The sequence below is a fragment of the Nuphar pumila genome, chromosome 4 (assembly GCF_984573655.1).
Source record: "Nuphar pumila chromosome 4, dmNupPumi1.hap1.1, whole genome shotgun sequence".
In the NCBI taxonomy this organism is placed as follows: domain Eukaryota; kingdom Viridiplantae; phylum Streptophyta; class Magnoliopsida; order Nymphaeales; family Nymphaeaceae; genus Nuphar; species Nuphar pumila.
The window spans coordinates 35,288,117-35,306,164 of NC_143252.1; positions in this window are offsets into that span (position 1 = coordinate 35,288,117).

Below are 18,048 nucleotides of genomic sequence, written 5' to 3' on the forward strand. Positions count from 1 at the left end.
CTATTCTAGAATCTCTATAGGCTGCAACAAACCACCTGGCATCTGGTGCTCCATCTTCACCTTCTGGTAAGTGAGACACCTCAATATGAATTCATCGATATCATGCTTCATTGTACTCCACAAAAAATATACATTGCAGGTCTTTAATCATCTTCGTACTCTTTGGATGGACATAGTACATGGATCTGTGTGCCTTTATAAGTAGCTCATCTTGTAAAGCCTAATCATTTGGGACCCACCATCTTCCCATAAACTTGATGGTCGTGTTTTCATCACACATAAACTATGACTCAACATTCCTCGTGGAAACCATAAACTTCTCGAATTTCATATTCGACTTTTGCAATTGCATAATTTTGTCAAAAAATAATGGTCGTGCACCCAAGTTTGAACATTGGATTCGTTCTAACTCATCCTTGAATGACTATCATGTTGTAAGCTCCTCCACTAGTCTTTAACTCTGGCTGATCACATAAGAGGTTATAGCCTTCTTGCTCAAAGCATCAATGACTACATTCGCCTTACCTGGATCATAGGTGAAGGAGAAATCATAATCATTTAGAAACTCCAACCACCTTCTCTTCCTCAAATTCAACTCCTTCTAAGAGAACACATATTCGAGGCACTTATAATCAAAGAATACCTCAAATTTCTTGCCATAAAGATAATTGCGTTAGATCTTCAGAGCAAATACCATGGCCACTAATTTAAGGTCGTGGGTGGGATAGTTCTGCTCATGAATTCTCAATTATTTGCATGCATAAGTGATCACCTTCTCATGTTGCATTAATATGTAGTCTAACCCGATACCTGAAGCATCATTGTACACTACACAACTTCCTGCTCCTCTAGGCAATGTCAACATTGGTGTTGTCGTCAACTTCATCTTCAATTCATAAAAGTCATCCTCACACAGGATTCAACACAAACTTAGCTCACTTCTTCAACAACTTAATAATAAGAGTCGCAATCCTCATAAAATCCTTGATAAACTAACGATAATACTTGACTAATCTTAAGAAACTGCGAATCTCTGAGATAGTCTTTGGTTGTTTCAATGACAATATTGCCTCAACCTTGGCTAGATCTACTTCCACGACATTACTAGAAATGATGTGTTCCAAAAATATCACACGGTCCAGCCAGAACTCACACTTTAAGATCTTGACATATAGCTAATATTATCTCAATGTCTCAAGCACAATTCATAGATGAATCATGTGTTGCTCTTTGCTCTTTGAGTATATCAGTATGTTATCGATAAATATAATGACAAACTAGTCCAAGTAACACTTGAAAATGTGATTCATCAGATCTATGACAGTTGTTAGCACATTTGTGAGTCTGAATGACATCACCAAGAACTCACAATGGCCATATCTAGTCCAAAAGGCTATCTTTTGAACATCGTCAGCCTTGATGCACAACTGATGATAGCCTAATCTCAAGTCAATTTTCGAGAATACTTTTACTGCCCTCAACTGATCAAACAAGTCCACAATCCTAGGCAGATGGTACTTGTTCTTTATCGTAACGTAGTCAGCACATAACTACAATGGACCATCATTCTTTATAAACAAGACCGGTGCACCCCATGGTGACATGTTGTGTCTGATGAAACTCTTATCCACCAACTCCTACAATTGTTTTTTTAGCTTGACTAACTCAGCTGAAGTCATACAAAAAGGTGCTTTCAAGATTGAAGTTATTCAAGGCACCAAGCCGATGGAGAATTCAATATCTCACTCGAGTGGCAAACTTGACAAGTCCTCAAGAGAAACATCTTCAAACTCCTTAACAACTTACAAACTTCTTATTGCTGCCACCTCGCCATTTAAGGTGAGCACACTCATAAGGAACACATGGCATCCCTACTGAACGTACTTCTACGCCTTCAGTATAAAAGTCATCTTTTCACTCTTGAAATGATTCACTCCACTGAACTCGATCACTGAGTGGTTGGGTCGCTTTAACAAGAACCTCCTTCCTCGACACTTCAAAGTGCTTGTACAACCAATCATATCGAGTATGATGTCGTACCTAGTCATCTCCATTAGAAAGAGATCGACTGACAAAATGTGTTCCTCAATAGACACAATCACATTTAGAATGCACTACACACACATAGTGTTTACTCCTAGCAGACTAAGCACCTCAATGCTCAAATTTAACTCCTTTATCGATAAATAAAGAAGTTTTACAAAACTGACAGGAACAAACCAATGAGAAGCACTAGAATCAAATAATACACATGGAGAGTGATTGACTACAAAAATACTACCTTGATGTAAAACAAAGAAAAATCAATTAATTTCTAGTATTCATTCTAAACCTACCTTATAAGATAGACATTAACTTACGCTACCTTTTATGGACAGTTGAATGTCGACAAATGCACGTATTCTTGAACGTTTCAAGGTTTCTACACCAGAACTCTTCTAACTGCTCTGATACCGATATTGTAACACCATGTCTTAAATCAAGTTTTTTTTTTTTTTAAAAACAATGTAAGACTTTTTTGAACCAGTTTAAAGTTATACCCAAACTCAGATGCATCATAGAGTTAGCATCAAATCATTACAATTCAAATATCACAAAAAGATTTCATTTACTTCATAAATGGAATATCAAATTTTATATACAAAAACCCAAAAAGAAACAGAAGATTACAGTCCAATCCAACATAGTCATCTCCATGTGTATCGACATCCATCCACCTACTCTAGAAAAAGTGAAAAATAAAAAAAAATGTAACATGAGACACATCATATCTCAACACAATTCTGTAGATCCTTATTAGGTATAAAAAATGCAAACAACACAAGATATAATAGTTATGGTTTAATTTACATAACCTTTACATCAACCTATGAAGATATAAGCAAACAAATAATACATACAATGCATACATATTTTGATGCATACATAAGCAAACCATTCATGCACACTCTCGTGTGTATATCAAACATATAATTCAAACATAAATTTATGTGAACATATGCATACGATCTTATGCTAACCTATGTGTAAATAAACATACAACTTGTGCATATCTTTATGCATAAATATACATACAACTTATAGACACATTTTTGCATAAGTAAAATATACAGTTCACGCATACTCTTATACGCACATATAATTCAAACATATAATTATATGTACCTGTATTTGCATATATAGTTATGCACACATATCACTCGAGCATACACTTACACTCACATGAAAATTAATGCATACAATTAAACATCTATTTTATTTAAGCATGCAATCATGCTCATGCATACAATTATACAAGTATCACATTTAATCACATTATCATACTCGCAAGCAATTTATGTATAAAATTATATACACATGCCATGACTTACCTCATGCATGAGTATTTGTTCTTTTTCATTTAACTTTCTTTTGCAATTCATGTTATGCTTGCAAACATCAAACCTTAAGTTCTTCCTGTTAGCTTGAGTCACCATGCTCGATATACTATAAGTACTCAAGCCTCTCTAGGGGTGTTCATTTAGACAATGTATATTTTTTATATTTTAACACCTTAAGAACAACAATAGACTTGCACTAGAGTATGGGACACATCGTCATGTCATCTCTCAAATTGGCAAATAGCAATACAACTTTGATTTCACCATGTGTATCAGAGTACAAAGTCCCTTAAAACACTGTGGTAGGAGAAGTGTTTACATTTGACTTGACAATATTTCTTAGTCAACATCTAGCGAGACCATAATTTTCACGATGATAGTGCTGACATAGGTTCATATTTGACCAACTTGCTCGACCTCAATAATACGAGCCAATATGACTCCATCTTTTTAGAATGTGACAATTTAGTATATATTTTTTTTATTTTTAAAGAACTTTTTCTTAATACATGTTATTTTACACAGTAAATATGCATTCTAAGCAATATCATGTCAACAATTATACTCGGGTCAATACTCATAAATTTTATGTTATTTAATCATACATATCATGCATCACATATGCCAAAATTGTAGATTAGATCATGAATAGCAAAAAATTAACAAACAAGTAATAAGTTAGGTCAACACTCATAAATTCATGTCATTTATTTATGTACTTCATGTCTCACATGATATTTGATACACATGCATATCTCAACTTGAATGACATAAATTTGAACACATAAACACTTGGGTCAATACCCATCAAAATCATGCTATGCAATCACACACATTGTGTATGAATTATACTTATCATACTTGCAAGATTTAAAGCATAAAGCACGATTTCAGTATATGAAACAAGCATTTGGGTCAATACTCAATATAAAACATGTCTTTCACGCATGCATCACATTTATCACCCACTATTTGCCATATTTATAAATATCAAACACACTTCACAAGGTTTCATATTTGAAACTATCATAAGGGGTCAACGCCTATTACCTATTTGAAATTTCAAACCATTACAGATATAACATCCACATTTATATATACGACCTTCTCTAAGCAAATACCTTTTAATGCGTACAATCAACCATATGCAATTAATTTTTAATGCATGCATCCATATATTATGTCATAATTCATACATCATCTCATGCATTGCGTATAATTATAAACATACATCATAATTTTTTGTACGTATGTCGGTTGCATATGCACACATCATATCATGTAAGCATTCATATGTATGCCTCAACTGCATACACACATATTACAACACATTAACATTCATATGTATGCCTCAACTACATATGCACAATTTATATTACATCAACATTTGTATGCATACCTCAAATACATACGCACTATCACATCACACATGCATTTGTGTGTATGCCTTAACTGCATACACATATATCGTACATCAACATAAATATTTGTATGTATGATACAATTGCATACACATATCACATTATATAAATATTCATATATATATCTCAACTTCATGCACATGTATCACATCACATAAGCATTCATATATATGCCTCAACTACATATGCACATGTCACACATCAACATAAATATTCATTCGTATAACACAATTGCATACACATACATCACATCATATTAACTTCAGTATATATGTCTCAATTGCATGCGCACATATCACATCATATAAGTATTCATATGTATGCCTTAATTGCATATACACGTATTACATCCATATATTTTAATCTACCCCAAACATGTAGCCCGTGAATATCCTCATTCACTCGATTTTCTATGGCCCGTGAATATCCTCATTCACTCGATTTTCTATGGCGACGCAAGACCTTATCAATGGCAACACTCTAATAAAACTAAGCACTAGGTGGCCATGTGAGCACAAGTGTGAGTGTATATTAGCCCACTAGAATATAGTTTGTGAAGGAAACAAACCATAACAAAAGCTCGACCTCAAAAAATGAGTGCAACAAAAATATATACTTCGAACACATGCAAACAAATAAAATTCTTAGATGTATGTCGTAATTACATATGTATCAATTCACATCACATACATTTAATGTGTATGCCGCGATAGCATACACTCACATAATACATAATTAAAGTTGACTGTTACCTGCAACTGATTAATAGTTAACAGCGAGTTTTATTTTTTATTGTTTAATGTTCAACTTGCAAAACAAAGCACTTCTAACACCAATTCTCTAATTATGAAACTTGTTTGTCAAACAAAACTCTAGTTAGTCTAAAAAAATATTCAAAGAATTATACGAACCGAAAAAGGACATTTTCAAGTTTTAAAAACATCAACATGTATCTATTTACGCACCCCTCGTAATTAAGAACCCGATAAGCATGGGAGAATCATACCACGAGCCCCAGTTTAAGAATTATACCTCTATAGATGCATCTTTCATTTGTGGATTTCTCAAACTTTATAATAACAACACGTACATTGCTGGGAGAATGACAACTCGAGGGTGCACACAATAACAAGGGTGATCGTGATGCAGACCATGAGGCAATGCACATGTAAAGCAGCAACAATGCAGTACATGAGGCAACGTGCAACACAATTTATAAGACAATGCATGACACTGTTTATGAGACAATGCGCAGTGCAACAATGACTATTGCCCAACGTCAGCGGAGCCCATGCAACTCAGTGGGGTAGTGGTGGTGGTTCACCCAGACACTAGGAGAGAAAGAGTGCGGACGAGAGAGAAATGACTCCCCTCCTTTTTGTTATTCTTTCTTCCTCTTCCTTCGTCTTCCTCCTTTACCCCTCTTCTTTCCTTCTTCTTCCTCTCTTTCCTCTTCCTCCTTCACGACTGAACTAGAGATAGATAGATAGATAGATAGATAGAGAGAGAGAGAGAGAGAGAGAGAGAGGTGTTGTGGGTGGGAAAAAGAAGAGGCCAGAGGGAAGTGCTGGTTGCTTGAAGTGGGTGGGGGTTGGGTTCGGCGGTGGCCATGCAACACAGTGAAAATGAGAGAGGGGGTTTTAGTGGGGTTCTCGTGAAAGAGAGAACGAGAGAGAAACAAGAGAGTTAAGGGTGATACGAGAGAAATGAGGGAGATATGTCAGCTCATAGGGAGAGTTAAGAGAGAGAAAGGGGAGGGGGTTACGTGGAAAGGGGAAAGAGAAGAGAGAGGGAGAGGAGGGGTCAGTTAAGGGGAGAGAAAAGAGAGAGGGAAAGGGGAGGCGAATGTGTGTAGGGGGGAGGGGGGGAAGAGTAGAGAGAGGGGCTGCCATATAGCAACTCTCCATTAGGTTGGGAGTTCCCTCATTAGGAAAAGACCACCCTGCCGCTCTCCTTCTTCTTTATTTTTTATATTTTTTCTATTTTACCCTTCTTATTTTTCTTTTTGTAATGCCATTTAGGGTTTTAGGTTAATTGGATCTTGATCCAACCTACTTCGTACCTGACCCACTTTTTGATAAATATGCTTTTTTGAATTTTGGGTAGATTCGAATCCCGTATACATCAATCCTCTGGAGTTTGTACAACTCTATCTCTGGTTCAAACCAGATATCTTGTGTCTAGTTCGTTTCAACCCATATTTAACCCAGAAATGATGGGTTTGGGTTGCTCCCAGATGTGAACTTATGTAATCTTACATAAAAAATCTGAATTTATATTTAAAAATTCTTGAATATTATACCACAAAAAATGGTCTTCCTAGGGTCACCCACACTAGGCAACACTAGCCCAGCCATTTCCTAGCCGTGGCTGGTCGAAAAATGGTCGGCCAACCACTTCAAAAAAAATGCAAACAAATATTATTTTTTATGACCAATTTTCAGTTGATAAATGGCGGGAAATGGTTGGAGTGGTACCGCCTGACAAGGGCGATACCAGCCCGACCATTTTTTGGCTAAAAATGGTCGAACAATGTAAGAGGTAAAGAGGGTGGGAAGGAGTTTGAAGGGGTGAGGGAGAGGGACATTCCTCCCCTCCTCCTCATGAAAAAACAACTTTTGTATAAGAAAAACAAGTTTGGGTTGTTTTTTCATAATTTGGATTTTGAACAAAACCCACTTTATGGAAACCTAATATTGTGGCATTCAAACAGACAAAAAGTTGGGTTTTTTCCCTTAAAATTTGGTTAATGCCCAAAACTAGGTCATCCAAATGGGGCCCAAGTTTGTGATCAAATCTGATTATGATCCATTTGCACATTTTGCATGTATTTTTTTTCTTTACTAGATGCAATTGGTAAACATGCAAGCAGACTGAATGTTCATGCTCATAATGTTTTTATGGCAAGTCTAGCCAAGTTTAAACTCAAGACAAGCTCTAGCTAGACTAGTGAAGTTAAAGATTGCCAATTCACAAGAAAATTTACATTCTTTGAAAGTTACAAAGACTTTTTTTTACTCAGAGAAACTGCTCCAAGTGCAAAGACCTAGTCGCAATAGCTTAGACTGTAGTACTTACGATCTCTATCCATGTCAGTGTAAATCCCCGAGGGCTTACTCCTCAACCCCAGGGAGTCACCAAGCTTCAACTTATGCAGTTGAGGCCTAGATTTATTGAATCAAGTAGAAGCAATAAGATTTAAACTCTATGCCAGGCCACTACGTTGGCCCATGCTATCATAAAATACTTAAACTTGGCAACTACAAATGCTATTTAGAAACTATGTCATATTGACATGGACATGAATACGAGACATGGCACGAACATACTTAGCAAGAGGTATGAGTTTTATAAAATTAAGATGCAATAACAAGATCATACATGCACACACATCTATATTTGAAAATTTTAAAGCAAAGTACAAGTTCTGAATGAGTAATATGAATCATTATTGACTATAATGATAGTCGTTCTAATTAAACATTTAATGTATATTGCAATTAATGAACATTTTTAAAAGAAAATGCATGCAAATAAATGCAAAATAAACTAAAATCATAAATTGAAGCAAATGAAAGTATTGTTGATTGTATTCAATACAATTTTGATTGTATCCATGAAGTGCAATTGTATGTCAACCTCATAATGATAAGGGAGCTAATGTTAAGTGAAGTGTTTACGTGATATAGAGTTGGGAAATGATTTGAGAAGCTTGTTGTTTGGCTTATATGACTCCTGAAATGTTCAACTTAATTTACTAATTGGGTTTGGTGAGTTGAACCATAGTTATTAGAAACTTCTTACACATGGAAAAGCTCACTTTGAAAGTGAAAAACTCCTCGCTTCCAAAAAAGGAGGGGAATCTTTGGGAACACTTCTTCCAAAATATGAAAAGCTTGATTGACTTTAGCGATAAGCTACTTTCTCTTTATTTATCAAATCAATCCCCTTTCTCTTTCTTAATGTTTCTGTCTTGCTTCCTATTCCTTCTCAGTCGTCCCCCATCGCCTGCTATGTTTTTCTAATAGACAAATACAAATTTTATATAACAACTTTGTGCGTCAATTTTATATATTGTTATATTTGTGTTTGTCTTTTTTTCTCTACGCTTTATATTTTTTTCTAAGTGTTCTTCATTTTTTAATATATTTGCATAATCTCTTTCCAGTCATTTTTTAGAATAAAGGCAAATCATAATCTCTTTACAATCATATTACAATTTCTGCTTCACACTAGTTTTTAACACGTGGTTCCCTGCTTCTGCTTCATGCATTACTTCTAGTATTCATTTCACACACACACACACGTCTTGGAGCATCTATGATGGTATTGTACCACTATAAATTAAGGTGGTAGACACTTGATTTACACAGATCCTTTTGATCATGTTTAGTATGTTTTGTTATTATTCTTATATGTTAAAGTTGATTCAAATATGATACTTTATACCATTTCTAAGTCACCATTTTTTTCATGAATTGTGCATCATCTCAATAATAGACTATTTTGGTGTATTAGACATGACCAAACCTTATTAACATAGTAAATAAACACGGCTAAGCATATTTGTATGATTAGATCTACCATTTGGCGACTAGATCCCTACTAACAAGAATGTTTACCACCATATGATATAATGGTACAAAACCACCACAAATATATATGACGATGGAACAATTCCTCTACAATGTTCAAGTGTTTCACCAATTAAACCTTATATATTAGTTACATATAATTTATTTAGTAAGAATTGTGTTTTACAGAAATAGGAATGAAGTAGGGATTGTTATGAGTCGTGAGTTCATAGATAATGTAGTTGAGGTCCGTAGGAAGGGTGATAGGATTTTACTTATTAAATTAGTATTAGGTATGAATATTATTAATATTATTAGTGTTTATACACCTCAAGTAGGTTTAGATGATTCTATTAAGCATCATTTTTGGGAAGATTTGGATGTAGTAGTACAAGGAATATCTTATGGAGAAAAGCTTTTCATCGGCGGTGACCTTAATGGACATGTAGGCATTAGTAGGGATGAATTTGAAAGTATCCATGGAGGCTATGGTATAGGAGAAAGAAACGAAAGTGGAGAAAGGATTTTAGATTTTGGTTTGTCCTATGATATGATCTTAGCAAACACTTGGTTTAGGAAGAGGGAGTCTCACCTAGTAACATTTAAAAGTGGGGTTAATACGAGTCAGATAGATTTTTTCCTACTTAGAAAGAGAGATAAGGGTTGTTGTATCGATTGTAAGGTTATACCGGAAGAAAGTGTAGCTACACAACATAGAGTCTTAATTTTATATCTTAGAATTAGACAATGCCGTAAAAGGAATAGACATAGGATAAATCCTAGAATTAAGTGGTGGGCACTGAAAGGAGCTAAACAAAGAATGTTTTTAGAGCAGGTAGTTAAGGAAGTTGATTGGTGTCTCGAGGAGGATTCAAAATCAATGTGGAATAAGATAGCGGGTGACATGAGAAAGGTGGCTAAAGAGGTATTGGGTGAGTTTAAAGGCGGTGCACCGCTAGGTAAGGATACATCATGGTGGAACAAGGATGTCAAATTAGCTATTAAGGTTAAAAGAGAGTGTTATCGAAATCTAAGTAAGAGTCGTGATAATGAGAATTTGGAGAAGTACATGATAGCGAAGAAGGAAGCTAAAAAAGTAGTTCGAAATGCGAGGGATAAGGTATATAAGGAAGTTTATGACAAGTTAAATACCAAAGAAGGCGAGAAAGATATTTATAGGCTTGTAAAGATGAGAGATAGAAAATCGAAGGATCTGGGTATAGTTAGATGTATCAAAGATGAAACACAAAGGGTTTTAGTCAAAGATGAGGAGATTAAGGAGAGATGGAAAGATTATTTTGATAAGCTATTTAATGGAAGTCATGCTCAGGATCTTGAAGACTTGTCCATTCATTTTTATGTGATGAATCGTGACTTCATGCGCAAGATTCAAAAAAAAAAATTACAAAGGCTTTGAAGAAAATGAAATCAAGAAGGGCAGTTGGCCCAGATGGTATACCTATCGAGGCTTGGAAATGCTTGGGAGAGAAAGGTTTAGAATGGTTGACAAATCTTTTTAACAAGATTTGGCGGATAAATAAGATGCCTAATGAGTGGAGGAAGAGTACGTTGGTGCCTCTATATAAGAATAAAGGCGATATACAAGATTGCACAAACTATCGTGGTATAAAACTCATAAGTCATACTATGAAACTTTGAGATAGGGTGATTGAGTCTAGGTTGAGGAAGGTTGTCATGATATTGGAGAATCAATTTGGTTTTATGCCTGGAAGATCAACTATGAAAGCTATACATCTTATTAGACAACTTATTGAGAGAAATAGAGAGAGGAACAAAAATTTGCATTTGGTTTTTATTGATTTGGAGAAGGCATACGATAGAGTACCTAGGGACGTTCTCTGGTGGACAATGATGAAGAAAGGTGTTTCTCTCAAGTACATTAGTATAATTAAGGATATGTATGAAGGAGTAGTAACCAATGTCCACACTTATGGAGGGGTGACAACCAATTTTCCTATAACGGTTGGGTTACATCAAGGATCTGCTTTAAGCCCTTTCCTATTTGCTATAGTGATAAATGAGCTTACGAGATCAATTCAAGAAAATGTGTCGTAGTGTATGTTGTTTGCTGATGATATTGTTTTGATTGATGAGTCTAGAGCTGGGGTTAATGCTAAGTTAGAATTATGGAGACAAACATTGGAAGCAAGAGGTTTTAAGTTGAGTAAGAGTAAGACAAAATATATGGAATGTCGGTTTAGTAAGCAACGAAGTAGTGATGGGAGTGTAGTGAAGCTTGGTGAGCAAGAAATACCGGTGGATGATTGTTTCAAATATTTGGAACCTATCATTCAAAAGTATGGAGAAATTGATGGAGATGTAAATCATAGGATAAAGGTTGGGTGAATGAAATGGAAAAGTGCAACTGGAGTGTTATGCGATCGTAGAATGCCATTGCGGTTGAAGAAAAAGTTTTATAAGATGACTATTAGGCCCGCTTTACTATATGGTACAGAATGTTGGGCTACCAAGAGACATCATATTAAAAAAATGAGTATAGCTGATATACGTATGCTTAGATGGATGTGTGGAAATACAATAAAAGATAAGATTCAGAATGAGAAGATATGTAAGAAGGTAGGCGTTGCACCTATTGAAAATAAGATGAGAGAGAATCGTTTACGGTGGTTTGGACATATTCGGCGAAGGCCTAATGGTGCTCTAGTTAGAATGATGGAGAAATGGGAAAATATATTAGTTAAAAGAGGTCGAGGTAGGCCTAGGAAGACTTGGATGGAGATGATAGGAAAAGATATGAATGCTTTGAACCTCACCGAGGACATGGCATTGGATAGAAATGATTGGAGGAGAAGGATTCATGTGGAAGACCCAGAATGATTTTCTTTGTTGGTTCATATCGCCGACCCCAATTGTTTTGGGATGAAGGCGTAGTTGTTGTAGTTGTTGTGTGTTTTACAATAAGACTTTACGACATATAAACATGTTTTTTGAAATGTGAAAAACTGAAAACTCACAATGTATTCAAAACTTTACAATACAAATGACCTTGTATCAGCAGTTTGATATTCAACTCATGGGTTTTCATCAGTTTTGTGTTGATAACTCATTAGGTGACCAGGGGTTCTAGATAGAATACATAACATCTTGTGCTTAAATTCTATAAGACCAGCATAATACTACAAACAAGCTCAATGGGTATCCAGGCATGGCTGAAACTTTTTTTTACCTCAAATTGTTCCTTTCTAGTTAGAAACACAACTTTAGTTAATGTGCTGCTTACATTAGAATATGACTATGCATTGGAACAATTCTATCACTAGAACTTCCAATTTGAAATACTTTCATTGGCCAGGTTGTCTTTCCAATTGATAAGCATGAGTAGCATAGGATTAATAATATTATTAGGTCTAAGACTATCTAATCACTTGTTGTACTGCAAATCACTGTTTCACACTAGAAAAGTGTGGAAGAGTTTGAACACAAATTTGTTTCTTTAATCCATTATCTCGACTCTCTTATGAGTTCTCAAAACCAGAGCACTTTAAAAATCCAATAATCCCTTTCGTGTGTATAGACATTACAAGTGTTGAATTGACTTGGTAAAGGTCTTCCTCACCTGCAGTCTTTCCAACTTGTAAATTAATCAGGATGTTGCCTTCTAAACAGGTCAAGCTCAATGGATCTACCCAAGTGCCAGGACTCACTTGTTTCAATGAGCTTTGATAATTAAACGATGTCATAAGTGGAAAGCAAAATGCTTGAAACAATCCTCCAAGACTTCAAATAAACCAAATTAAATTAGGACAAACAGTACATTGTATAAATCATGTCATGGTTAAATAGTTGTTTGATGTCTAGGTGTATGGCTTGTAACAAGAAGAATTAGGCTAAAGCCTAAACAAACGAGCCTGAGCCCAAACAAAGTTGGGTTTAAGCCTGATCTAAGTTATAAGCCTAAACCAAGCTGGGTTTAATCCAAGTTTAAGTCATATGCTCATTTAAGTCATAAGTCTAACAAATGAGCTTGAGCTCGAACCTAGCTGGGTTTAAGCTAAAACAAACATTTATATTAAAAGCAATGAAACCACATTAAAGAAGAGTTTAATGATGTCTTATATAATCCATACCAATGATTTGTCATTTAATAGGAAATATCATCCCATAAAGAGATCTACGTCATGCTACACAGAACACAACAAGTAAAAATATAATGAAAGATGCATATGACCATAATTACCATAATGCATGATCTTCATTGGGCCATTTTCCTTCGTTGATACTCCTTGAATTAAAATTTTGCTTCTTCTTCATTGTTGTATGATTTAAATGGTGTTCATTTATATTTGTTAGCTTTAGGATGACATTCTTCCAAAGATTGATAAATTTTTGTATGTTGACCTTCATATACAACATAAAATTTGTGGGTGTGCCTTTTATTTATGTACCTGTAATTATAAAAACAATGTATTAGCATGTGAATAGACGATGTCAAACCTAAAACACATCTTAATAAATACATACAACTGAAAATTTACAGGCAAAAGGTAGGAGGTGTCTAATAAATTTTTTAAATAAAAGCATACCAACAGAGAAGTGAAACTTGGTGGTGCAAATAGGGTTGTCAACAAGTCGGGTTTGTATCGGGCACCCGACCTGACTCAACCCGAATTCTTGGGTATGGCATGAAAAGCACTGACCCAAATAATATTCGGGCCAACCAAAACCCAACCCGAGCATTATGCAGACCAGGTTTGAGTCATGATTTTCATCGGATGCTCAACTTGACCAGACTTTTTTGCCGGGTACCTGACTTGACCCAGCATTTTTGACGGATACCGGACTCAACACAAGTATTTTATATGTATTTTCAATAAAAAAATTCTGAAATTATGCAGAGGGACTTTGCCTAGGTGGAGACATCAAATAACGAAAGAGTCGACACTAACTGCTACAAAACCAAAGGGCTAACCAAGGACTCCATCTCCTTCAACCCTCTCCTCACAAGCCTTGAACAATCAAACATCTCTTCGTTATTGGACTACTAAGGGTGGCTCTCTGCTAACCAGGCCTTTGCTGTAGTTTTTCTTCATAAAGTTTCAAAGTATGAAATCCAGTCACATTGGTGAACCAGTTTTAGTTAAGTATATCACATACGGCTAGAACTTCTCTTGGAGACACGTTGCTGAGAAGAATCAACATAACTTGGCCATTTTTTTCCTTTGGTTGGGATGTGATAGTTGAAAATAGGTGTGTCAACGGGCCTGGTTTACCCGAACCAAACCCTATAGGGTCCCGGTATGGTGATAAATAAGAAGACCTGGGTCCGGACCCAAAAGTCCGATCATACATGGACCTGAGTATAGTTTGTGAAATTTTATACTAGATCTGAACGTGACCCGAGTTTCGATTATGACCCGCAATTTTTCATTGTAAAAATGATAAGAAATATGGTTTTACCGGGTATGGTCCGGGTTTGGTTCATGTAGTTCTTATCGGGTCTGGGTATGGTTTTTCTTATAGTAGACCCGATTAAACTCTGATCCAGAGCCGATACCATACTAAAAAATCTGGTCCAAGTATGGTTTCACCTGGGTCCCAACCAAACCCGACCAGTTGATAGTTGGAAGAGAAATTTACTTCATATCAAGGAGTCCGTATCGGGTGCAATATGATTGCACAAAAAATGTGCATTAAGCACCGGATGGCCCTCTGTCAGGTCTTCTGCCCCACACCTGACTGTACCAAGATGGAGGGTGATCATGTGCTTAATGCACAAATATTTGTGCAATCTTATTGCACTTGATCTTTTCACCATATCAAGGGTGTCCTTGGACACACTCACAATTTCTTTTTTCTTTTTACATTCATGTGATGAAATATATGGAATGTCGGTTTGGTTGGGACCCAGGTGAAACCATACTTGGACAGAATATGTGGAAAGACACTAAAAGATAAGATTCGGAACGAGGAAATACGTAAGAAGGTAGGTGTTGCACCCATTGAAAATAAGATGAGTGAGAATCGTTTACGATGGTTTGGGCATATTTGACGAAGGCCTAATGATGCTCCGGCTAGAAGGATGGAGAAATGAGAAAATATATTAGCTAAAAGAGGTCGGGGTAGGCCTAAGAAGACTTGGATGGAGATGATAAGAAAGGATATGAAGGCTTTGAACCTCACCGAGGACATGACATTGGATAGAAATGATTGGAGGAGAAGGATTCATGTGGAGGACCCAAAATGATTTTCTTTTTTGTTCATATGGCAGACCCCAATTGTTTGGGATGAAGGCGTTGTTGTTGTTGTTGTTTTTTATATTCATGTGAACATCATTTGGTTCATGAATTAAAATATAGGTAATGGAGTTCATCAGCTTTGTCACGTTTCATTAAATGCTAAGCAGAGTGACAAACATTGTTGATACTTTTGAAAATATTGCAAAAAAGTGATAATTTAGCCGCTTTCAAAACAGCCAAAATAATGTGATATTTTCAAAATATCATGATATTATTGTTTAAACCAAAGGCGTAATTTTGTGAGTGATTAAAGTTGGATAGATTATAGTCCCAGGACCTAAGGTTTATTTAATTTTCAAGTATTTTTTAGTTTCATTTACTTTTACATATTTTTCAATTTTTAATATGTTCATTTCACCCATATTCGCTGATAAAAATGTGAAAACTAGAAAAAAAGTTCTCACTAAAAATTGGTTGCCGTTTTAAACTTTCGTCACTATGCATCATAGGTGTTTATTGTACATAAAGGATGTTGCCAAAAAAGAGGTTAGCCCTTTTTCCGGCCAAAGAGAGAGAGAGAGTCACCGGGAAAGGGGCTGCATTTTTTCGGCAATACAGAAAAGGTTGCCGGAAAAGGGGCTGATCCCTATTCCACCTAGACAGATGGAAGGAGAACGCCAACTAAGGGGCTGAACATCTAATGCCTTGCTTATCATAACTGTCATCCCATGAGGGAAAACATTTTCACTAAGAATTGGAAGGAGTCCAGTACAGAGCCTATAAAAGTAAGTCTGTTTAGTTACATACCAAAATTAGAGAGAGAATGACAGAAAAAATATTTCATTTTACCTGTGCTATGAATATTCCGGTTCTTGAAGATCGTGAGCGTAACAGCGAGCTCCTCCTTGAACCGACTGCTTTCTGTCATCGGACTTTATCAATCCTTCAGTATTTATATTTAAAAACAATTACAAAATCAGTCCAATTTTTTATTTTTTTGAGAATTCTAGATCAGGCCATAGGAGTTCCTATTTTACAGAAACAGACCCTACAACATTCTGTTTTACAGAAACAGTGCTATATTTTTGTTATTCCAGAAAGTGTTTTCTAGTTTTTGGTTTTTTTATAGAAAATCTCTGTTACTTATTTTTTGCAGAAAATCATTTTATTTATTTATTTCCTGAATAGTACTAAATTGTGATAATTATATTTTAGTACCTGGTTTGCCAGTTATTTACATTTCAGTACTTAGATTTTTGTTTATTTTCAATCTAACTAGTTCTGTAAAATTATGGATAGGTACCTGAAACTTATTGAAATTGCTTAAAGGTAGTTTGATTAAAACATAAATTATAGAACAATGTCATAACTTTTTTGAAATTATAGAAAGAGGTTCAGAACTTTCAAAACTATAGAAAAGAGTTTTTAGGCATATTTAAAATTTTAAATAAGTAATACTAGTGAAATAATTTAATTTAATCCTAGTATTGTCTTTTTCTTAAGGTTGGAAAAAAAATAGCAAACCAAGTAATTATGGTTGAGCTCTCTAAAATCGAGAAGCTCAATAGTACAAACTTTGTGATGTGGCGACACAAATGGAGTACCTGACAAAACTTTATATGTTCTGAATAAAAATAAATCAATCCAAGAAGATAAAGCTAGCGAAGATGATAAAAAGAACCTAGCCAAGTTCGTTGAGAATGACTTACTGGCAACGACTACTCTCCTCATATTCATGCAAGATGACCTTATTCATGTTTTTGAGGATTATGAATCTGCAAAGACGATGATAAAAGCACTAAAAGAGAAGTACAATACGAATTCTGAAACTCGTATCAAGTTACTTTGGGAGTAGTACAACTCTTGAAAGATGAAGTCAGATGATGTTATGGAGTATGTTAACCTCATGTTTGTTATAACTAAAGATTTGGTTATGGCAAGAAACATCATTCTTGATCGCATGCATATGTCTACCATTATGTCAAGTCTCCCTTCTTCATGGAGGATGGTAGCAAAGGATGGTAGCAATTATTATGAAGCTGAATCAAAAGAATCTGACTCTAGATGAACTTTCTCAACAACTCACCCTAGAGCAGGAAGACATGAATAAGGATAAGAAGCAATCTAGTCTCTAAGCTTTAGACCATCAACATCCCAAGGATTCCAACCTAATACCCCTGGTTATAAGAAAACCAATAGATTTAAGAATAATAACAATAAAAGGTGATTTGTGCAGAAGAAAAATCTACGATCTGCACCAAAGGAAAATTATTTTCATTGCAAAAAACTTGGGCATTTCAAGAAGAATTACCCAGATATGCAAAAGGAAGAGAAAATGACTAAGCCAAGCGGTAGTCAAGGAGAGCCTTGTGGAGATAAAAGATCTGAAGGCAAAAACTATAGAGTCTATATGGGAAGAAGCTATTTGCACTACCATATATGTTTGAACATGGTT